General features: G+C 44.9%; 29 non-coding genes across 29 annotated transcripts; all 29 read right to left on the bottom strand.

The window, feature by feature from the left end:
• Window positions 1-218: 218 nt before the first annotated feature.
• Window positions 219-333, bottom strand: LOC144400674 (U5 spliceosomal RNA). Its single transcript, XR_013462609.1, has one exon. It is a non-coding gene; the product is annotated as a U5 spliceosomal RNA (small nuclear RNA).
• A 442-nt stretch (window positions 334-775) lies between these two features.
• LOC144400178 (U1 spliceosomal RNA) lies at window positions 776-939 on the bottom strand. Its single transcript, XR_013462116.1, has one exon. It is a non-coding gene; the product is annotated as a U1 spliceosomal RNA (small nuclear RNA).
• A 276-nt stretch (window positions 940-1,215) lies between these two features.
• LOC144400336 (U2 spliceosomal RNA) lies at window positions 1,216-1,406 on the bottom strand. The gene has a single exon (XR_013462274.1). It is a non-coding gene; the product is annotated as a U2 spliceosomal RNA (small nuclear RNA).
• Window positions 1,407-2,008: 602 nt separating this feature from the next.
• LOC144400673 (U5 spliceosomal RNA) lies at window positions 2,009-2,123 on the bottom strand. The gene has a single exon (XR_013462608.1). It is a non-coding gene; the product is annotated as a U5 spliceosomal RNA (small nuclear RNA).
• A 442-nt stretch (window positions 2,124-2,565) lies between these two features.
• On the bottom strand, window positions 2,566-2,729 carry LOC144400177 (U1 spliceosomal RNA). Its single transcript, XR_013462115.1, has one exon. It is a non-coding gene; the product is annotated as a U1 spliceosomal RNA (small nuclear RNA).
• A 276-nt stretch (window positions 2,730-3,005) lies between these two features.
• Window positions 3,006-3,196, bottom strand: LOC144400335 (U2 spliceosomal RNA). Its single transcript, XR_013462273.1, has one exon. It is a non-coding gene; the product is annotated as a U2 spliceosomal RNA (small nuclear RNA).
• Window positions 3,197-3,798: 602 nt separating this feature from the next.
• Window positions 3,799-3,913, bottom strand: LOC144400672 (U5 spliceosomal RNA). Its single transcript, XR_013462607.1, has one exon. It is a non-coding gene; the product is annotated as a U5 spliceosomal RNA (small nuclear RNA).
• A 442-nt stretch (window positions 3,914-4,355) lies between these two features.
• On the bottom strand, window positions 4,356-4,519 carry LOC144400175 (U1 spliceosomal RNA). Its single transcript, XR_013462113.1, has one exon. It is a non-coding gene; the product is annotated as a U1 spliceosomal RNA (small nuclear RNA).
• A 276-nt stretch (window positions 4,520-4,795) lies between these two features.
• LOC144400334 (U2 spliceosomal RNA) lies at window positions 4,796-4,986 on the bottom strand. Its single transcript, XR_013462272.1, has one exon. It is a non-coding gene; the product is annotated as a U2 spliceosomal RNA (small nuclear RNA).
• Window positions 4,987-5,588: 602 nt separating this feature from the next.
• Window positions 5,589-5,703, bottom strand: LOC144400671 (U5 spliceosomal RNA). The gene has a single exon (XR_013462606.1). It is a non-coding gene; the product is annotated as a U5 spliceosomal RNA (small nuclear RNA).
• Window positions 5,704-6,145: 442 nt separating this feature from the next.
• On the bottom strand, window positions 6,146-6,309 carry LOC144400174 (U1 spliceosomal RNA). The gene has a single exon (XR_013462112.1). It is a non-coding gene; the product is annotated as a U1 spliceosomal RNA (small nuclear RNA).
• Window positions 6,310-6,585: 276 nt separating this feature from the next.
• LOC144400332 (U2 spliceosomal RNA) lies at window positions 6,586-6,776 on the bottom strand. The gene has a single exon (XR_013462270.1). It is a non-coding gene; the product is annotated as a U2 spliceosomal RNA (small nuclear RNA).
• A 530-nt stretch (window positions 6,777-7,306) lies between these two features.
• LOC144400173 (U1 spliceosomal RNA) lies at window positions 7,307-7,470 on the bottom strand. The gene has a single exon (XR_013462111.1). It is a non-coding gene; the product is annotated as a U1 spliceosomal RNA (small nuclear RNA).
• Window positions 7,471-7,746: 276 nt separating this feature from the next.
• Window positions 7,747-7,937, bottom strand: LOC144400331 (U2 spliceosomal RNA). The gene has a single exon (XR_013462269.1). It is a non-coding gene; the product is annotated as a U2 spliceosomal RNA (small nuclear RNA).
• Window positions 7,938-8,539: 602 nt separating this feature from the next.
• Window positions 8,540-8,654, bottom strand: LOC144400670 (U5 spliceosomal RNA). Its single transcript, XR_013462605.1, has one exon. It is a non-coding gene; the product is annotated as a U5 spliceosomal RNA (small nuclear RNA).
• Window positions 8,655-9,584: 930 nt separating this feature from the next.
• Window positions 9,585-9,748, bottom strand: LOC144400172 (U1 spliceosomal RNA). Its single transcript, XR_013462110.1, has one exon. It is a non-coding gene; the product is annotated as a U1 spliceosomal RNA (small nuclear RNA).
• Window positions 9,749-10,024: 276 nt separating this feature from the next.
• On the bottom strand, window positions 10,025-10,215 carry LOC144400330 (U2 spliceosomal RNA). The gene has a single exon (XR_013462268.1). It is a non-coding gene; the product is annotated as a U2 spliceosomal RNA (small nuclear RNA).
• Window positions 10,216-10,817: 602 nt separating this feature from the next.
• LOC144400668 (U5 spliceosomal RNA) lies at window positions 10,818-10,932 on the bottom strand. The gene has a single exon (XR_013462603.1). It is a non-coding gene; the product is annotated as a U5 spliceosomal RNA (small nuclear RNA).
• A 442-nt stretch (window positions 10,933-11,374) lies between these two features.
• Window positions 11,375-11,538, bottom strand: LOC144400171 (U1 spliceosomal RNA). The gene has a single exon (XR_013462109.1). It is a non-coding gene; the product is annotated as a U1 spliceosomal RNA (small nuclear RNA).
• A 276-nt stretch (window positions 11,539-11,814) lies between these two features.
• LOC144400396 (U2 spliceosomal RNA) lies at window positions 11,815-12,005 on the bottom strand. Its single transcript, XR_013462334.1, has one exon. It is a non-coding gene; the product is annotated as a U2 spliceosomal RNA (small nuclear RNA).
• Window positions 12,006-12,607: 602 nt separating this feature from the next.
• LOC144400667 (U5 spliceosomal RNA) lies at window positions 12,608-12,722 on the bottom strand. Its single transcript, XR_013462602.1, has one exon. It is a non-coding gene; the product is annotated as a U5 spliceosomal RNA (small nuclear RNA).
• Window positions 12,723-13,164: 442 nt separating this feature from the next.
• Window positions 13,165-13,328, bottom strand: LOC144400170 (U1 spliceosomal RNA). Its single transcript, XR_013462108.1, has one exon. It is a non-coding gene; the product is annotated as a U1 spliceosomal RNA (small nuclear RNA).
• Window positions 13,329-13,604: 276 nt separating this feature from the next.
• Window positions 13,605-13,795, bottom strand: LOC144400395 (U2 spliceosomal RNA). The gene has a single exon (XR_013462333.1). It is a non-coding gene; the product is annotated as a U2 spliceosomal RNA (small nuclear RNA).
• Window positions 13,796-14,232: 437 nt separating this feature from the next.
• LOC144400169 (U1 spliceosomal RNA) lies at window positions 14,233-14,396 on the bottom strand. The gene has a single exon (XR_013462107.1). It is a non-coding gene; the product is annotated as a U1 spliceosomal RNA (small nuclear RNA).
• Window positions 14,397-14,672: 276 nt separating this feature from the next.
• LOC144400329 (U2 spliceosomal RNA) lies at window positions 14,673-14,863 on the bottom strand. The gene has a single exon (XR_013462267.1). It is a non-coding gene; the product is annotated as a U2 spliceosomal RNA (small nuclear RNA).
• Window positions 14,864-15,465: 602 nt separating this feature from the next.
• Window positions 15,466-15,580, bottom strand: LOC144400666 (U5 spliceosomal RNA). Its single transcript, XR_013462601.1, has one exon. It is a non-coding gene; the product is annotated as a U5 spliceosomal RNA (small nuclear RNA).
• Window positions 15,581-16,022: 442 nt separating this feature from the next.
• Window positions 16,023-16,186, bottom strand: LOC144400168 (U1 spliceosomal RNA). Its single transcript, XR_013462106.1, has one exon. It is a non-coding gene; the product is annotated as a U1 spliceosomal RNA (small nuclear RNA).
• A 276-nt stretch (window positions 16,187-16,462) lies between these two features.
• On the bottom strand, window positions 16,463-16,653 carry LOC144400328 (U2 spliceosomal RNA). The gene has a single exon (XR_013462266.1). It is a non-coding gene; the product is annotated as a U2 spliceosomal RNA (small nuclear RNA).
• Window positions 16,654-17,183: 530 nt separating this feature from the next.
• On the bottom strand, window positions 17,184-17,347 carry LOC144400167 (U1 spliceosomal RNA). Its single transcript, XR_013462105.1, has one exon. It is a non-coding gene; the product is annotated as a U1 spliceosomal RNA (small nuclear RNA).
• Between the last annotated feature and the right edge of the window lie 37 nt (window positions 17,348-17,384).

The following is a 17,384-nucleotide window of genomic DNA, read 5'->3' as shown; positions in this document are numbered from 1 at the left end:
TTGCTGATTTGAGACGTGCTCCACCGGAGACTCCAGTAAAGTGACCATTAATCCCTGTAAAATCCTGCTGAAATCTGGTTGATTTCACTTTGGATTCAGACAGTGATTTGAGACTTGCTGCACTAGTGACTCCAGTGATAAGTAAACACAACTTTGTTTGTGCTCCATTGTCAGGAGCCTCTGTCCAACTACTTTTCTTTTCACACAAGTACATGAGGCTCAGCCAATTGGCAGAGCCTGCCAAAAATATGGTCAACTCATTGTTGTTCCTCTCCACGGAAGTCTTTAGTAAAAGGCGAAAGACTTATGCGTATTGAAGAGAAACCAAAGTCAGTTGCGGAATCAGGTGGCAGGCAGCCTTATATCCCAGTCGCAACAGTGATCCCTCTTGTGGTTGGGACTGGTTGAGCTGCGGTTGTCCAATGCCAAACCCATTCCCCAGCACCAGCCATCAAAAACTCATTGATTTGTTTACAAGCAAAAGTGTAAAGTCCTGCTGAAATGTGCTTGATTTCACTTTGGATTCAGACAGTGATTTGCTGATTTGAGACGTGCTCCACTGGAGACTCCAGCGCAGTGATGATTAATGCTGAAATCTGGTTGATTTCACTTTGGATTCAGACAGTGATTTGCTGATTGTAGACTCCCTCCACCGGAGACTCCAGTGCAGTGGTGATTAATCCGTGTAAAATCCTGCTGAAATGTGGTTGATTTCACTAGGGATTCAGACAGTGATGATTAAACGGGACACCTGGTTTTTCTTTGACTTCAATATCAGGGGAGAGCGCGAACGCAGTCCCCCACTACCACAAATTATGCAGTCGAGATTCCCACATTTGGGGAATTCGCAGTGGTCAGCACAGTCGCAGTGCAATGACTGAGCCTCGCCCTGGGTGAACCACCTTCTTGATCATGGTATCTCCCCTGCCAGGTAAGTATGAGTTGGTGGTGACAGAGGCAGGGACGGTATTCCCAGTCACAGCATTTGTGGTGACGGTTCGCAGATGGCACCGTCCTCACAGATCGGTGAAGTTAAAATCAGTGATTTGAGACTTGCAAAACAAAGGCACTATTGATGAGTAAGCATAAGTCACTTGCCAAAAGCCTCAGTCTTAAAAACTATGTGGAGGTGAGACTTGTTTTACTCAAAGCAGAAATCATTTCCAACACCACACCACTGATTCAGGTTACCATTTCTTTTATTTTCCACAATTTAAAGGGTGCACCGTTCCCGGAGGTGCTGCAATACCGGGTCGATGCTTGGAGTGAACGGAGCAAGCCCCTTTTTCATCTCCCAGAGCTAAAAATCGGCTTAATATGTAGTCCTCGTATAGAGGACATATCAGATATTAAACTGATAAGAACAGATACTACACTTGATCTTAGCCAAAAGGCCGAGAAGCGATAACACCAAACTGTTTGTTTGCAGACCCAACGTACCAGCACATATCTCAATTGTCGCGGTGCGGTTCTTTCAACTGGGCGTAGCAGTCGCTTGCTACTTAACAACCCACTCCCCACGCTGCCCCCGTCCTCAAAAAAGCTAAAATCATTGATTTGTTTACAAGCAAAAGTGTAAACTCCTGCTGAAATCTGGTTGATTTCACTGTTGTTTCAGACACTAGAGACTCCAGTGATGATTAATCACTGTAAAGTCCTGCTGAAAATCTTGTTGATTTCACAATGGATTCAGACAGAGATTTGAGACTTGCTGCAAGGCTCCACTAGTGACTCCAGTGATGATTCCTGCTGAAAATCTTGTTGATTTCACAATGAATTCAGACAGTGATTTGCTGATTTGAGACGTGCTCCACCGGAGACTCCAGTAAAGTGACCATTAATCCCTGTAAAATCCTGCTGAAATCTGGTTGATTTCACTTTGGATTCAGACAGTGATTTGAGACTTGCTGCACTAGTGACTCCAGTGATAAGTAAACACAACTTTGTTTGTGCTCCATTGTCAGGAGCCTCTGTCCAACTACTTTTCTTTTCACACAAGTACATGAGGCTCAGCCAATTGGCAGAGCCTGCCAAAAATATGGTCAACTCATTGTTGTTCCTCTCCACGGAAGTCTTTAGTAAAAGGCGAAAGACTTATGCGTATTGAAGAGAAACCAAAGTCAGTTGCGGAATCAGGTGGCAGGCAGCCTTATATCCCAGTCGCAACAGTGATCCCTCTTGTGGTTGGGACTGGTTGAGCTGCGGTTGTCCAATGCCAAACCCATTCCCCAGCACCAGCCATCAAAAACTCATTGATTTGTTTACAAGCAAAAGTGTAAAGTCCTGCTGAAATGTGCTTGATTTCACTTTGGATTCAGACAGTGATTTGCTGATTTGAGACGTGCTCCACTGGAGACTCCAGCGCAGTGATGATTAATGCTGAAATCTGGTTGATTTCACTTTGGATTCAGACAGTGATTTGCTGATTGTAGACTCCCTCCACCGGAGACTCCAGTGCAGTGGTGATTAATCCGTGTAAAATCCTGCTGAAATGTGGTTGATTTCACTAGGGATTCAGACAGTGATGATTAAACGGGACACCTGGTTTTTCTTTGACTTCAATATCAGGGGAGAGCGCGAACGCAGTCCCCCACTACCACAAATTATGCAGTCGAGATTCCCACATTTGGGGAATTCGCAGTGGTCAGCACAGTCGCAGTGCAATGACTGAGCCTCGCCCTGGGTGAACCACCTTCTTGATCATGGTATCTCCCCTGCCAGGTAAGTATGAGTTGGTGGTGACAGAGGCAGGGACGGTATTCCCAGTCACAGCATTTGTGGTGACGGTTCGCAGATGGCACCGTCCTCACAGATCGGTGAAGTTAAAATCAGTGATTTGAGACTTGCAAAACAAAGGCACTATTGATGAGTAAGCATAAGTCACTTGCCAAAAGCCTCAGTCTTAAAAACTATGTGGAGGTGAGACTTGTTTTACTCAAAGCAGAAATCATTTCCAACACCACACCACTGATTCAGGTTACCCTTTCTTTTATTTTCCACAATTTAAAGGGTGCACCGTTCCCGGAGGTGCTGCAATACCGGGTCGATGCTTGGAGTGAACGGAGCAAGCCCCTTTTTCATCTCCCAGAGCTAAAAATCGGCTTAATATGTAGTCCTCGTATAGAGGACATATCAGATATTAAACTGATAAGAACAGATACTACACTTGATCTTAGCCAAAAGGCCGAGAAGCGATAACACCAAACTGTTTGTTTGCAGACCCAACGTACCAGCACATATCTCAATTGTCGCGGTGCGGTTCTTTCAACTGGGCGTAGCAGTCGCTTGCTACTTAACAACCCACTCCCCACGCTGCCCCCGTCCTCAAAAAAGCTAAAATCATTGATTTGTTTACAAGCAAAAGTGTAAACTCCTGCTGAAATCTGGTTGATTTCACTGTTGTTTCAGACACTAGAGACTCCAGTGATGATTAATCACTGTAAAGTCCTGCTGAAAATCTTGTTGATTTCACAATGGATTCAGACAGAGATTTGAGACTTGCTGCAAGGCTCCACTAGTGACTCCAGTGATGATTCCTGCTGAAAATCTTGTTGATTTCACAATGAATTCAGACAGTGATTTGCTGATTTGAGACGTGCTCCACCGGAGACTCCAGTAAAGTGACCATTAATCCCTGTAAAATCCTGCTGAAATCTGGTTGATTTCACTTTGGATTCAGACAGTGATTTGAGACTTGCTGCACTAGTGACTCCAGTGATAAGTAAACACAACTTTGTTTGTGCTCCATTGTCAGGAGCCTCTGTCCAACTACTTTTCTTTTCACACAAGTACATGAGGCTCAGCCAATTGGCAGAGCCTGCCAAAAATATGGTCAACTCATTGTTGTTCCTCTCCACGGAAGTCTTTAGTAAAAGGCGAAAGACTTATGCGTATTGAAGAGAAACCAAAGTCAGTTGCGGAATCAGGTGGCAGGCAGCCTTATATCCCAGTCGCAACAGTGATCCCTCTTGTGGTTGGGACTGGTTGAGCTGCGGTTGTCCAATGCCAAACCCATTCCCCAGCACCAGCCATCAAAAACTCATTGATTTGTTTACAAGCAAAAGTGTAAAGTCCTGCTGAAATGTGCTTGATTTCACTTTGGATTCAGACAGTGATTTGCTGATTTGAGACGTGCTCCACTGGAGACTCCAGCGCAGTGATGATTAATGCTGAAATCTGGTTGATTTCACTTTGGATTCAGACAGTGATTTGCTGATTGTAGACTCCCTCCACCGGAGACTCCAGTGCAGTGGTGATTAATCCGTGTAAAATCCTGCTGAAATGTGGTTGATTTCACTAGGGATTCAGACAGTGATGATTAAACGGGACACCTGGTTTTTCTTTGACTTCAATATCAGGGGAGAGCGCGAACGCAGTCCCCCACTACCACAAATTATGCAGTCGAGATTCCCACATTTGGGGAATTCGCAGTGGTCAGCACAGTCGCAGTGCAATGACTGAGCCTCGCCCTGGGTGAACCACCTTCTTGATCATGGTATCTCCCCTGCCAGGTAAGTATGAGTTGGTGGTGACAGAGGCAGGGACGGTATTCCCAGTCACAGCATTTGTGGTGACGGTTCGCAGATGGCACCGTCCTCACAGATCGGTGAAGTTAAAATCAGTGATTTGAGACTTGCAAAACAAAGGCACTATTGATGAGTAAGCATAAGTCACTTGCCAAAAGCCTCAGTCTTAAAAACTATGTGGAGGTGAGACTTGTTTTACTCAAAGCAGAAATCATTTCCAACACCACACCACTGATTCAGGTTACCCTTTCTTTTATTTTCCACAATTTAAAGGGTGCACCGTTCCCGGAGGTGCTGCAATACCGGGTCGATGCTTGGAGTGAACGGAGCAAGCCCCTTTTTCATCTCCCAGAGCTAAAAATCGGCTTAATATGTAGTCCTCGTATAGAGGACATATCAGATATTAAACTGATAAGAACAGATACTACACTTGATCTTAGCCAAAAGGCCGAGAAGCGATAACACCAAACTGTTTGTTTGCAGACCCAACGTACCAGCACATATCTCAATTGTCGCGGTGCGGTTCTTTCAACTGGGCGTAGCAGTCGCTTGCTACTTAACAACCCACTCCCCACGCTGCCCCCGTCCTCAAAAAAGCTAAAATCATTGATTTGTTTACAAGCAAAAGTGTAAACTCCTGCTGAAATCTGGTTGATTTCACTGTTGTTTCAGACACTAGAGACTCCAGTGATGATTAATCACTGTAAAGTCCTGCTGAAAATCTTGTTGATTTCACAATGGATTCAGACAGAGATTTGAGACTTGCTGCAAGGCTCCACTAGTGACTCCAGTGATGATTCCTGCTGAAAATCTTGTTGATTTCACAATGAATTCAGACAGTGATTTGCTGATTTGAGACGTGCTCCACCGGAGACTCCAGTAAAGTGACCATTAATCCCTGTAAAATCCTGCTGAAATCTGGTTGATTTCACTTTGGATTCAGACAGTGATTTGAGACTTGCTGCACTAGTGACTCCAGTGATAAGTAAACACAACTTTGTTTGTGCTCCATTGTCAGGAGCCTCTGTCCAACTACTTTTCTTTTCACACAAGTACATGAGGCTCAGCCAATTGGCAGAGCCTGCCAAAAATATGGTCAACTCATTGTTGTTCCTCTCCACGGAAGTCTTTAGTAAAAGGCGAAAGACTTATGCGTATTGAAGAGAAACCAAAGTCAGTTGCGGAATCAGGTGACAGGCAGCCTTATATCCCAGTCGCAACAGTGATCCCTCTTGTGGTTGGGACTGGTTGAGCTGCGGTTGTCCAATGCCAAACCCATTCCCCAGCACCAGCCATCAAAAACTCATTGATTTGTTTACAAGCAAAAGTGTAAAGTCCTGCTGAAATGTGCTTGATTTCACTTTGGATTCAGACAGTGATTTGCTGATTTGAGACGTGCTCCACTGGAGACTCCAGCGCAGTGATGATTAATGCTGAAATCTGGTTGATTTCACTTTGGATTCAGACAGTGATTTGCTGATTGTAGACTCCCTCCACCGGAGACTCCAGTGCAGTGGTGATTAATCCGTGTAAAATCCTGCTGAAATGTGGTTGATTTCACTAGGGATTCAGACAGTGATGATTAAACGGGACACCTGGTTTTTCTTTGACTTCAATATCAGGGGAGAGCGCGAACGCAGTCCCCCACTACCACAAATTATGCAGTCGAGATTCCCACATTTGGGGAATTCGCAGTGGTCAGCACAGTCGCAGTGCAATGACTGAGCCTCGCCCTGGGTGAACCACCTTCTTGATCATGGTATCTCCCCTGCCAGGTAAGTATGAGTTGGTGGTGACAGAGGCAGGGACGGTATTCCCAGTCACAGCATTTGTGGTGACGGTTCGCAGATGGCACCGTCCTCACAGATCGGTGAAGTTAAAATCAGTGATTTGAGACTTGCAAAACAAAGGCACTATTGATGAGTAAGCATAAGTCACTTGCCAAAAGCCTCAGTCTTAAAAACTATGTGGAGGTGAGACTTGTTTTACTCAAAGCAGAAATCATTTCCAACACCACACCACTGATTCAGGTTACCATTTCTTTTATTTTCCACAATTTAAAGGGTGCACCGTTCCCGGAGGTGCTGCAATACCGGGTCGATGCTTGGAGTGAACGGAGCAAGCCCCTTTTTCATCTCCCAGAGCTAAAAATCGGCTTAATATGTAGTCCTCGTATAGAGGACATATCAGATATTAAACTGATAAGAACAGATACTACACTTGATCTTAGCCAAAAGGCCGAGAAGCGATAACACCAAACTGTTTGTTTGCAGACCCAACGTACCAGCACATATCTCAATTGTCGCGGTGCGGTTCTTTCAACTGGGCGTAGCAGTCGCTTGCTACTTAACAACCCACTCCCCACGCTGCCCCCGTCCTCAAAAAAGCTAAAATCATTGATTTGTTTACAAGCAAAAGTGTAAACTCCTGCTGAAATCTGGTTGATTTCACTGTTGTTTCAGACACTAGAGACTCCAGTGATGATTAATCACTGTAAAGTCCTGCTGAAAATCTTGTTGATTTCACAATGGATTCAGACAGAGATTTGAGACTTGCTGCAAGGCTCCACTAGTGACTCCAGTGATGATTCCTGCTGAAAATCTTGTTGATTTCACAATGAATTCAGACAATGATTTGCTGATTTGAGACGTGCTCCACCGGAGACTCCAGTAAAGTGACCATTAATCCCTGTAAAATCCTGCTGAAATCTGGTTGATTTCACTTTGGATTCAGACAGTGATGATTAAACGGGACACCTGGTTTTTCTTTGACTTCAATATCAGGGGAGAGCGCGAACGCAGTCCCCCACTACCACAAATTATGCAGTCGAGATTCCCACATTTGGGGAATTCGCAGTGGTCAGCACAGTCGCAGTGCAATGACTGAGCCTCGCCCTGGGTGAACCACCTTCTTGATCATGGTATCTCCCCTGCCAGGTAAGTATGAGTTGGTGGTGACAGAGGCAGGGACGGTATTCCCAGTCACAGCATTTGTGGTGACGGTTCGCAGATGGCACCGTCCTCACAGATCGGTGAAGTTAAAATCAGTGATTTGAGACTTGCAAAACAAAGGCACTATTGATGAGTAAGCATAAGTCACTTGCCAAAAGCCTCAGTCTTAAAAACTATGTGGAGGTGAGACTTGTTTTACTCAAAGCAGAAATCATTTCCAACACCACACCACTGATTCAGGTTACCATTTCTTTTATTTTCCACAATTTAAAGGGTGCACCGTTCCCGGAGGTGCTGCAATACCGGGTCGATGCTTGGAGTGAACGGAGCAAGCCCCTTTTTCATCTCCCAGAGCTAAAAATCGGCTTAATATGTAGTCCTCGTATAGAGGACATATCAGATATTAAACTGATAAGAACAGATACTACACTTGATCTTAGCCAAAAGGCCGAGAAGCGATAACACCAAACTGTTTGTTTGCAGACCCAACGTACCAGCACATATCTCAATTGTCGCGGTGCGGTTCTTTCAACTGGGCGTAGCAGTCGCTTGCTACTTAACAACCCACTCCCCACGCTGCCCCCGTCCTCAAAAAAGCTAAAATCATTGATTTGTTTACAAGCAAAAGTGTAAACTCCTGCTGAAATCTGGTTGATTTCACTGTTGTTTCAGACACTAGAGACTCCAGTGATGATTAATCACTGTAAAGTCCTGCTGAAAATCTTGTTGATTTCACAATGGATTCAGACAGAGATTTGAGACTTGCTGCAAGGCTCCACTAGTGACTCCAGTGATGATTCCTGCTGAAAATCTTGTTGATTTCACAATGAATTCAGACAGTGATTTGCTGATTTGAGACGTGCTCCACCGGAGACTCCAGTAAAGTGACCATTAATCCCTGTAAAATCCTGCTGAAATCTGGTTGATTTCACTTTGGATTCAGACAGTGATTTGAGACTTGCTGCACTAGTGACTCCAGTGATAAGTAAACACAACTTTGTTTGTGCTCCATTGTCAGGAGCCTCTGTCCAACTACTTTTCTTTTCACACAAGTACATGAGGCTCAGCCAATTGGCAGAGCCTGCCAAAAATATGGTCAACTCATTGTTGTTCCTCTCCACGGAAGTCTTTAGTAAAAGGCGAAAGACTTATGCGTATTGAAGAGAAACCAAAGTCAGTTGCGGAATCAGGTGGCAGGCAGCCTTATATCCCAGTCGCAACAGTGATCCCTCTTGTGGTTGGGACTGGTTGAGCTGCGGTTGTCCAATGCCAAACCCATTCCCCAGCACCAGCCATCAAAAACTCATTGATTTGTTTACAAGCAAAAGTGTAAAGTCCTGCTGAAATGTGCTTGATTTCACTTTGGATTCAGACAGTGATTTGCTGATTTGAGACGTGCTCCACTGGAGACTCCAGCGCAGTGATGATTAATGCTGAAATCTGGTTGATTTCACTTTGGATTCAGACAGTGATTTGCTGATTGTAGACTCCCTCCACCGGAGACTCCAGTGCAGTGGTGATTAATCCGTGTAAAATCCTGCTGAAATGTGGTTGATTTCACTAGGGATTCAGACAGTGATGATTAAACGGGACACCTGGTTTTTCTTTGACTTCAATATCAGGGGAGAGCGCGAACGCAGTCCCCCACTACCACAAATTATGCAGTCGAGATTCCCACATTTGGGGAATTCGCAGTGGTCAGCACATGATTTGATCCCTCTTGTGGTTGGGACTGGTTGAGCTGCGGTTGTCCAATGCCAAACCCATTCCCCAGCACCATCCATCAAAAACTCATTGATTTGTTTACAAGCAAAAGTGTAAAGTCCTGCTGAAATGTGCTTGATTTCACTTTGGATTCAGACAGTGATTTGCTGATTTGAGACGTGCTCCACTGGAGACTCCAGCGCAGTGATGATTAATGCTGAAATCTGGTTGATTTCACTTTGGATTCAGACAGTGATTTGCTGATTGTAGACTCCCTCCACCGGAGACTCCAGTGCAGTGGTGATTAATCCGTGTAAAATCCTGCTGAAATGTGGTTGATTTCACTAGGGATTCAGACAGTGATGATTAAACGGGACACCTGGTTTTTCTTTGACTTCAATATCAGGGGAGAGCGCGAACGCAGTCCCCCACTACCACAAATTATGCAGTCGAGATTCCCACATTTGGGGAATTCGCAGTGGTCAGCACAGTCGCAGTGCAATGACTGAGCCTCGCCCTGGGTGAACCACCTTCTTGATCATGGTATCTCCCCTGCCAGGTAAGTATGAGTTGGTGGTGACAGAGGCAGGGACGGTATTCCCAGTCACAGCATTTGTGGTGACGGTTCGCAGATGGCACCGTCCTCACAGATCGGTGAAGTTAAAATCAGTGATTTGAGACTTGCAAAACAAAGGCACTATTGATGAGTAAGCATAAGTCACTTGCCAAAAGCCTCAGTCTTAAAAACTATGTGGAGGTGAGACTTGTTTTACTCAAAGCAGAAATCATTTCCAACACCACACCACTGATTCAGGTTACCATTTCTTTTATTTTCCACAATTTAAAGGGTGCACCGTTCCCGGAGGTGCTGCAATACCGGGTCGATGCTTGGAGTGAACGGAGCAAGCCCCTTTTTCATCTCCCAGAGCTAAAAATCGGCTTAATATGTAGTCCTCGTATAGAGGACATATCAGATATTAAACTGATAAGAACAGATACTACACTTGATCTTAGCCAAAAGGCCGAGAAGCGATAACACCAAACTGTTTGTTTGCAGACCCAACGTACCAGCACATATCTCAATTGTCGCGGTGCGGTTCTTTCAACTGGGCGTAGCAGTCGCTTGCTACTTAACAACCCACTCCCCACGCTGCCCCCGTCCTCAAAAAAGCTAAAATCATTGATTTGTTTACAAGCAAAAGTGTAAACTCCTGCTGAAATCTGGTTGATTTCACTGTTGTTTCAGACACTAGAGACTCCAGTGATGATTAATCACTGTAAAGTCCTGCTGAAAATCTTGTTGATTTCACAATGGATTCAGACAGAGATTTGAGACTTGCTGCAAGGCTCCACTAGTGACTCCAGTGATGATTCCTGCTGAAAATCTTGTTGATTTCACAATGAATTCAGACAGTGATTTGCTGATTTGAGACGTGCTCCACCGGAGACTCCAGTAAAGTGACCATTAATCCCTGTAAAATCCTGCTGAAATCTGGTTGATTTCACTTTGGATTCAGACAGTGATTTGAGACTTGCTGCACTAGTGACTCCAGTGATAAGTAAACACAACTTTGTTTGTGCTCCATTGTCAGGAGCCTCTGTCCAACTACTTTTCTTTTCACACAAGTACATGAGGCTCAGCCAATTGGCAGAGCCTGCCAAAAATATGGTCAACTCATTGTTGTTCCTCTCCACGGAAGTCTTTAGTAAAAGGCGAAAGACTTATGCGTATTGAAGAGAAACCAAAGTCAGTTGCGGAATCAGGTGGCAGGCAGCCTTATATCCCAGTCGCAACAGTGATCCCTCTTGTGGTTGGGACTGGTTGAGCTGCGGTTGTCCAATGCCAAACCCATTCCCCAGCACCAGCCATCAAAAACTCATTGATTTGTTTACAAGCAAAAGTGTAAAGTCCTGCTGAAATGTGCTTGATTTCACTTTGGATTCAGACAGTGATTTGCTGATTTGAGACGTGCTCCACTGGAGACTCCAGCGCAGTGATGATTAATGCTGAAATCTGGTTGATTTCACTTTGGATTCAGACAGTGATTTGCTGATTGTAGACTCCCTCCACCGGAGACTCCAGTGCAGTGGTGATTAATCCGTGTAAAATCCTGCTGAAATGTGGTTGATTTCACTAGGGATTCAGACAGTGATGATTAAACGGGACACCTGGTTTTTCTTTGACTTCAATATCAGGGGAGAGCGCGAACGCAGTCCCCCACTACCACAAATTATGCAGTCGAGATTCCCACATTTGGGGAATTCGCAGTGGTCAGCACAGTCGCAGTGCAATGACTGAGCCTCGCCCTGGGTGAACCACCTTCTTGATCATGGTATCTCCCCTGCCAGGTAAGTATGAGTTGGTGGTGACAGAGGCAGGGACGGTATTCCCAGTCACAGCATTTGTGGTGACGGTTCGCAGATGGCACCGTCCTCACAGATCGGTGAAGTTAAAATCAGTGATTTGAGACTTGCAAAACAAAGGCACTATTGATGAGTAAGCATAAGTCACTTGCCAAAAGCCTCAGTCTTAAAAACTATGTGGAGGTGAGACTTGTTTTACTCAAAGCAGAAATCATTTCCAACACCACACCACTGATTCAGGTTACCCTTTCTTTTATTTTCCACAATTTAAAGGGTGCACCGTTCCCGGAGGTGCTGCAATACCGGGCCGATGCTTGGAGTGAACGGAGCAAGCCCCTTTTTCATCTCCCAGAGCTAAAAATCGGCTTAATATGTAGTCCTCGTATAGAGGACATATCAGATATTAAACTGATAAGAACAGATACTACACTTGATCTTAGCCAAAAGGCCGAGAAGCGATAACACCAAACTGTTTGTTTGCAGACCCAACGTACCAGCACATATCTCAATTGTCGCGGTGCGGTTCTTTCAACTGGGCGTAGCAGTCGCTTGCTACTTAACAACCCACTCCCCACGCTGCCCCCGTCCTCAAAAAAGCTAAAATCATTGATTTGTTTACAAGCAAAAGTGTAAACTCCTGCTGAAATCTGGTTGATTTCACTGTTGTTTCAGACACTAGAGACTCCAGTGATGATTAATCACTGTAAAGTCCTGCTGAAAATCTTGTTGATTTCACAATGGATTCAGACAGAGATTTGAGACTTGCTGCAAGGCTCCACTAGTGACTCCAGTGATGATTCCTGCTGAAAATCTTGTTGATTTCACAATGAATTCAGACAGTGATTTGCTGATTTGAGACGTGCTCCACCGGAGACTCCAGTAAAGTGACCATTAATCCCTGTAAAATCCTGCTGAAATCTGGTTGATTTCACTTTGGATTCAGACAGTGATTTGAGACTTGCTGCACTAGTGACTCCAGTGATAAGTAAACACAACTTTGTTTGTGCTCCATTGTCAGGAGCCTCTGTCCAACTACTTTTCTTTTCACACAAGTACATGAGGCTCAGCCAATTGGCAGAGCCTGCCAAAAATATGGTCAACTCATTGTTGTTCCTCTCCACGGAAGTCTTTAGTAAAAGGCGAAAGACTTATGCGTATTGAAGAGAAACCAAAGTCAGTTGCGGAATCAGGTGGCAGGCAGCCTTATATCCCAGTCGCAACAGTGATCCCTCTTGTGGTTGGGACTGGTTGAGCTGCGGTTGTCCAATGCCAAACCCATTCCCCAGCACCAGCCATCAAAAACTCATTGATTTGTTTACAAGCAAAAGTGTAAAGTCCTGCTGAAATGTGCTTGATTTCACTTTGGATTCAGACAGTGATTTGCTGATTTGAGACGTGCTCCACTGGAGACTCCAGCGCAGTGATGATTAATGCTGAAATCTGGTTGATTTCACTTTGGATTCAGACAGTGATTTGCTGATTGTAGACTCCCTCCACCGGAGACTCCAGTGCAGTGGTGATTAATCCGTGTAAAATCCTGCTGAAATGTGGTTGATTTCACTAGGGATTCAGACAGTGATGATTAAACGGGACACCTGGTTTTTCTTTGACTTCAATATCAGGGGAGAGCGCGAACGCAGTCCCCCACTACCACAAATTATGCAGTCGAGATTCCCACATTTGGGGAATTCGCAGTGGTCAGCACAGTCGCAGTGCAATGACTGAGCCTCGCCCTGGGTGAACCACCTTCTTGATCATGGTATCTCCCCTGCCAGGTAAGTATGAGTTGGTGGTGACAGAGGCAGGGACGGTATTCCCAGTCACAGCATTTGTGGTGACGGTTCGCAGATGGCACCGTCCTCACAGATCGGTGAAGTTAAAATCAGTGATTTGAGACTTGCAAAACAAAGGCACTATTGATGAGTAAGCATAAGTCACTTGCCAAAAGCCTCAGTCTTAAAAACTATGTGGAGGTGAGACTTGTTTTACTCAAAGCAGAAATCATTTCCAACACCACACCACTGATTCAGGTTACCCTTTCTTTTATTTTCCACAATTTAAAGGGTGCACCGTTCCCGGAGGTGCTGCAATACCGGGCCGATGCTTGGAGTGAACGGAGCAAGCCCCTTTTTCATCTCCCAGAGCTAAAAATCGGCTTAATATGTAGTCCTCGTATAGAGGACATATCAGATATTAAACTGATAAGAACAGATACTACACTTGATCTTAGCCAAAAGGCCGAGAAGCGATAACACCAAACTGTTTGTTTGCAGACCCAACGTACCAGCACATATCTCAATTGTCGCGGTGCGGTTCTTTCAACTGGGCGTAGCAGTCGCTTGCTACTTAACAACCCACTCCCCACGCTGCCCCCGTCCTCAAAAAAGCTAAAATCATTGATTTGTTTACAAGCAAAAGTGTAAACTCCTGCTGAAATCTGGTTGATTTCACTGTTGTTTCAGACACTAGAGACTCCAGTGATGATTAATCACTGTAAAGTCCTGCTGAAAATCTTGTTGATTTCACAATGGATTCAGACAGAGATTTGAGACTTGCTGCAAGGCTCCACTAGTGACTCCAGTGATGATTAATCACTGTAAAGTCCTGCTGAAAATCTTGTTGATTTCACAATGGATTCAGACAGTGATGATTAAACGGGACACCTGGTTTTTCTTTGACTTCAATATCAGGGGAGAGCGCGAACGCAGTCCCCCACTACCACAAATTATGCAGTCGAGATTCCCACATTTGGGGAATTCGCAGTGGTCAGCACAGTCGCAGTGCAATGACTGAGCCTCGCCCTGGGTGAACCACCTTCTTGATCATGGTATCTCCCCTGCCAGGTAAGTATGAGTTGGTGGTGACAGAGGCAGGGACGGTATTCCCAGTCACAGCATTTGTGGTGACGGTTCGCAGATGGCACCGTCCTCACAGATCGGTGAAGTTAAAATCAGTGATTTGAGACTTGCAAAACAAAGGCACTATTGATGAGTAAGCATAAGTCACTTGCCAAAAGCCTCAGTCTTAAAAACTATGTGGAGGTGAGACTTGTTTTACTCAAAGCAGAAATCATTTCCAACACCACACCACTGATTCAGGTTACCCTTTCTTTTATTTTCCACAATTTAAAGGGTGCACCGTTCCCGGAGGTGCTGCAATACCGGGTCGATGCTTGGAGTGAACGGAGCAAGCCCCTTTTTCATCTCCCAGAGCTAAAAATCGGCTTAATATGTAGTCCTCGTATAGAGGACATATCAGATATTAAACTGATAAGAACAGATACTACACTTGATCTTAGCCAAAAGGCCGAGAAGCGATAACACCAAACTGTTTGTTTGCAGACCCAACGTACCAGCACATATCTCAATTGTCGCGGTGCGGTTCTTTCAACTGGGCGTAGCAGTCGCTTGCTACTTAACAACCCACTCCCCACGCTGCCCCCGTCCTCAAAAAAGCTAAAATCATTGATTTGTTTACAAGCAAAAGTGTAAACTCCTGCTGAAATCTGGTTGATTTCACTGTTGTTTCAGACACTAGAGACTCCAGTGATGATTAATCACTGTAAAGTCCTGCTGAAAATCTTGTTGATTTCACAATGGATTCAGACAGAGATTTGAGACTTGCTGCAAGGCTCCACTAGTGACTCCAGTGATGATTCCTGCTGAAAATCTTGTTGATTTCACAATGAATTCAGACAGTGATTTGCTGATTTGAGACGTGCTCCACCGGAGACTCCAGTAAAGTGACCATTAATCCCTGTAAAATCCTGCTGAAATCTGGTTGATTTCACTTTGGATTCAGACAGTGATTTGAGACTTGCTGCACTAGTGACTCCAGTGATAAGTAAACACAACTTTGTTTGTGCTCCATTGTCAGGAGCCTCTGTCCAACTACTTTTCTTTTCACACAAGTACATGAGGCTCAGCCAATTGGCAGAGCCTGCCAAAAATATGGTCAACTCATTGTTGTTCCTCTCCACGGAAGTCTTTAGTAAAAGGCGAAAGACTTATGCGTATTGAAGAGAAACCAAAGTCAGTTGCGGAATCAGGTGACAGGCAGCCTTATATCCCAGTCGCAACAGTGATCCCTCTTGTGGTTGGGACTGGTTGAGCTGCGGTTGTCCAATGCCAAACCCATTCCCCAGCACCAGCCATCAAAAACTCATTGATTTGTTTACAAGCAAAAGTGTAAAGTCCTGCTGAAATGTGCTTGATTTCACTTTGGATTCAGACAGTGATTTGCTGATTTGAGACGTGCTCCACTGGAGACTCCAGCGCAGTGATGATTAATGCTGAAATCTGGTTGATTTCACTTTGGATTCAGACAGTGATTTGCTGATTGTAGACTCCCTCCACCGGAGACTCCAGTGCAGTGGTGATTAATCCGTGTAAAATCCTGCTGAAATGTGGTTGATTTCACTAGGGATTCAGACAGTGATGATTAAACGGGACACCTGGTTTTTCTTTGACTTCAATATCAGGGGAGAGCGCGAACGCAGTCCCCCACTACCACAAATTATGCAGTCGAGATTCCCACATTTGGGGAATTCGCAGTGGTCAGCACAGTCGCAGTGCAATGACTGAGCCTCGCCCTGGGTGAACCACCTTCTTGATCATGGTATCTCCCCTGCCAGGTAAGTATGAGTTGGTGGTGACAGAGGCAGGGACGGTATTCCCAGTCACAGCATTTGTGGTGACGGTTCGCAGATGGCACCGTCCTCACAGATCGGTGAAGTTAAAATCAGTGATTTGAGACTTGCAAAACAAAGGCACTATTGATGAGTAAGCATAAGTCACTTGCCAAAAGCCTCAGTCTTAAAAACTATGTGGAGGTGAGACTTGTTTTACTCAAAGCAGAAATCATTTCCAACACCACACCACTGATTCAGGTTACCATTTCTTTTATTTTCCACAATTTAAAGGGTGCACCGTTCCCGGAGGTGCTGCAATACCGGGTCGATGCTTGGAGTGAACGGAGCAAGCCCCTTTTTCATCTCCCAGAGCTAAAAATCGGCTTAATATGTAGTCCTCGTATAGAGGACATATCAGATATTAAACTGATAAGAACAGATACTACACTTGATCTTAGCCAAAAGGCCGAGAAGCGATAACACCAAACTGTTTGTTTGCAGACCCAACGTACCAGCACATATCTCAATTGTCGCGGTGCGGTTCTTTCAACTGGGCGTAGCAGTCGCTTGCTACTTAACAACCCACTCCCCACGCTGCCCCCGTCCTCAAAAAAGCTAAAATCATTGATTTGTTTACAAGCAAAAGTGTAAACTCCTGCTGAAATCTGGTTGATTTCACTGTTGTTTCAGACACTAGAGACTCCAGTGATGATTAATCACTGTAAAGTCCTGCTGAAAATCTTGTTGATTTCACAATGGATTCAGACAGAGATTTGAGACTTGCTGCAAGGCTCCACTAGTGACTCCAGTGATGATTCCTGCTGAAAATCTTGTTGATTTCACAATGAATTCAGACAATGATTTGCTGATTTGAGACGTGCTCCACCGGAGACTCCAGTAAAGTGACCATTAATCCCTGTAAAATCCTGCTGAAATCTGGTTGATTTCACTTTGGATTCAGACAGTGATGATTAAACGGGACACCTGGTTTTTCTTTGACTTCAATATCAGGGGAGAGCGCGAACGCAGTCCCCCACTACCACAAATTATGCAGTCGAGATTCCCACATTTGGGGAATTCGCAGTGGTCAGCACAGTCGCAGTGCAATGACTGAGCCTCGCCCTGGGTGAACCACCTTCTTGATCATGGTATCTCCCCTGCCAGGTAAGTATGAGTTGGTGGTGACAGAGGCAGGGACGGTATTCCCAG

The sequence above is a fragment of the Gasterosteus aculeatus genome, chromosome 2 (genome assembly GCF_964276395.1).
Source record: "Gasterosteus aculeatus chromosome 2, fGasAcu3.hap1.1, whole genome shotgun sequence".
Taxonomy (NCBI): domain Eukaryota; kingdom Metazoa; phylum Chordata; class Actinopteri; order Perciformes; family Gasterosteidae; genus Gasterosteus; species Gasterosteus aculeatus.
Note: the sequence above shows the minus strand (reverse complement) of the source record. Positions and strands in the feature narration are given on the sequence as shown.